We start from the raw sequence: 3,749 nt of genomic DNA, 5'->3' as shown, positions 1-3,749 counted from the left end.
GTAGAAGAACCTGTAATTAAACAGTGCTGCAAATTAGTAAGCTGTTCCCTATTTTGATTCCAGTTAAATAACCGTTTTCATGGGGAAAATACCTTACCTCGACCTAATGAAGGCACTTACATGGAAATATTTTAAGATGCCTTTAGGTTGGGATTTATATTTTAACATGAATTCTAAAGGGAGTAGCAGGACTAAGCCCCCTGTGAACATGCAGGAAAGCTATGCTGCAGTTAAAGATGAGGAGCTCTTCCATTTCTGGTAAAGACTATGGACCAGATTAACCAGATTAACTCTGCATGGCTAGACTGGTCCTAGCAACACCCTATTCCTACAAGCCCCATGGGGCAATGGCCTATTCCAGTCCTTGAATAGCCTTTCCTCTGCTGCTAGGCCTTATTCTAGTACAAATATGAATCAGCACCAGAGCCTGCATGTTGTTCCTGTGGACTTTAGTCACTATGCCAGGGCTGAATTTAGCCCACTATGTCAGACTGTGGACATGTCACAGACTGACTTTAGGATTTAATGGGGTTTTTCAAATGATTAGCTTTCCCAGTGAATTTCTCAGTTTGAGTTCAAATCAGCATATTGACAGGAGGCTAACATTTCCAAGAATGCCATTACTGTACTATAATTTGACAATCTGTCCTCCGAAAATACCCTTTTAATGAATAAAAATGTCTATATTTTAAACTAGTAATCACTAATATCATAGTGGTGAAGGAAGAATAATCAGTGAAAACTTACTTTCAATCTTACATTTTTTTTTTTAAAAAAAGGCTGGTAATATACTAGATGTATATGATGTGTCTATTAGCTACTGGATCAGTGTTCCTTTATATACAAGTGACATGCAAAATTTTGTGAAGCTTAATGCAATATGTCCCTAATTGTCTAGATATGAAACTCATTTTATTTTAGTGAGACTACTGATGTACCATACATTAACTGCTTTTTACTACTGTATGTTCCTAGGCCATCTGAGTCCTATATATTGTATTGTAGGTGACATGACATATTTAGTCTATGGTTTTACAATGTTAACGATCAGTTGGTCTGCTCTAGTCAGATTGGAGAGTGCCACTTATGTGTTTCTAGATTATCTGCTCCTCAGTATGACAGTAGAGTAGCTCAGGAAAAGAATGAAACAGAAAAAATCTGGCAGGGAGCAGGTTTTTTATTTTAAAAAAATCTATTTTGTCGACTCTCCCAAGGGAGGTAACACTGCTCAGCATTTGAGCTAATGAAGCTCCCTAGTGAACCATGCTCTCTAAACTATCCAGGTCATAGCTTGATTAGCATCTGTTTCTTTTTTTTATAAATAATGTTTTTTGATCACATGGGATTTTTTAAATCCCATTTGTTTGCAAACCTTGTCAACCATCCGCTTATGTAAACACTGTCCTGTTTGCAACATTGATTCTAAACTTGACAAAAACTTGATTCTGAGAGGAATGGTGCTTTGGTTTTGTTCCATTTGCCAGAGTAAAGAACCCCTCTCTGCACAAAATAACCAATGAAAGGTCAGAAAGATCATCAAAGTGCCATTAGGAAAAAAATCAAAAGTTAGGAACTCTTCTGACCTCCACCTCTCCATGTAAGAAGAAGCAAAAAACTGAGGAGAATGCCTGGAAGTTTTTGAGAGTTAAAGTGGAAACTCTGTGAAGAACAGAGGTTCATCCGAGACACTACTGACTTCCTAAGGAAACTACAAAACATCGATAACCTCCCCAATAATACCATCCTTGCCACCATGGATGTAGAAGCTCTATATACCAACATCCCACATGAAGACGGATTACAAGCAATTAGAAACACTATCCCAGAGGACACTACTGCCAACCTGATAGCAGACCTATGTAACTTTGTTCTCACCCACAATTATTTCCGGTTTGAGAACAACTTATACCTCCAGATCAGCGGCACAGCCATGGGTACACGCATGGCCCCACAGTATGCTAACATCTTTATGGCTGACCTAGAACAACGTTTCCTCAACTCCCGTCCCCTTTCACCCCTCCTCTACCTACGGTACATCGATGACATCTTTATGATCTGGACACATGGCCAAGAAACACTAGAGGTTCATCCAGAGTTCTCAGATTGTCTTCTTTAAACTCCAATCCCTGTTTCTGACCTCTTAGACCTGAGATTCTGTATTTGAGAGAATTTAAGAGTAAACGCCAGACCAGAAACCAAGAGGACAATAGGATAACCTCAACTTGCCTTCTGAGGAGCAGGTTGGTTAATGATTCAGGCACAAAGATGGAAACTTGGAGTGGATTTAGGTAATCTGTCGGGCTGCGTCTAGACTGGCATGATTTTGCGGAAATATTTTTAACGGAAAAGTTTTTCCGTTACAAGTATTTCTGCAAAAGAATGTCTGGATTGGCATGGATGCTTCTGTGCAAAAAGTGTTTTTGCGCAAAAGCATCCGTACCCAGTATAGATGCGCTTTTGCGCAAGAAAGCTCCGATGGCCATTTTAGCCATCGGGCTTTCTTGCGCAAAAAATTCAGATGCCTGTCTACACTGGCCCTCTTGAGCAAGTATTCTTGTGCAAGAGGGCTTATCCCTGAGCGGGAGCATCAAAATATTTGCGCAAGAAGCACTGAATTCTTACATTAAAACGTCAGTGCTCTTGCGCAATTTCAAGCGGCCAGTGTAGACAGCTGGCAAGTTTTTGCGCAAAAGCCACCACTTTTGCGCAAAATTTTGCCAGTCTAGACGCACCCTCATAGTTTAGAGTAAATGGCACAATCTCATTCCAAAATAGACTCAGATGGTTCATGAATGCATCACTGCTTTGTATAATCCCTTGCCTACCCCATCACAGGACGAGCCACACACAAATGTCTGTGAAAGGTCTAAATCAGTACATAAAATCATAAGATTCAGAGCGATAGCTAAAATCATGTTAGTTAATTACCAAATAATCAACTTGAATTTTAGCCATACCACAAGCAGTAATCTAGATATACCCTTATTGACATCTCTATTTCTAAGAGCTTATTTTCCAGTTATTTGCACCATGTATAGTCCTGTTTATATAGCTGAAAATTGGCTATAAAATACAATTCTGTGAGTGGAGAATTCTAAATGGACAGTATGTCACACCCATTTTGCATACTCTTAAGAATCTACGCAAGGCAGTGAATGGTCCCTTGTAGAATCTTTGTTTTCAAGGCTGAATGAAATAGCTTGGATGAAAAAATAAATATCTGGATATAGTAGTCAAAAGTTATTTACCCAGAATATTTACAGATGTCTTGGAAAAAAAGGTTTTATTTTGTTTAAAAATTCTTCCCTAATTTCACATGAAGCTAGAAGTAAAACTACTATATGGGAATCTCAGAGACTTTAGAGGTGACTTTTCCTGTACAGAAAAAAGGGGAGAGAGAGAGAGTCTCTGTGTGTGTGTGTGTGTGTGTGTGTGTGCGTGCACGCACGCGCGCACCTGATTTGGCAAGATTTCTAACTTAATTCCAGACTGTAGAGGTTTGTGTGTGTTAGTATCTGAATTTTTGGATGGTTCTATGAAAATAACCCTCAAACCTTTATTGGTTCCCCTGATCACTGTACTATTTTATAAAATGTTCCCTGTATTTCAGTGTATGTTCCTCAACTTGTAAATGAGAAAAAAATAAAATTTGTAGATGATTCCTGTGCAATTTCTATGGAATCTGCCAGGGTGACTGACAGAATATAAAAGGCAATATGGTTCCACTACATATTATATGACTGCTCCTA

This window comes from Pelodiscus sinensis, chromosome 1 (assembly GCF_052426305.1).
Source record: "Pelodiscus sinensis isolate ZL-2025 chromosome 1, ASM5242630v1, whole genome shotgun sequence".
NCBI lineage: Eukaryota > Metazoa > Chordata > Testudines > Trionychidae > Pelodiscus > Pelodiscus sinensis.
This window is presented reverse-complemented; position numbering follows the sequence as displayed.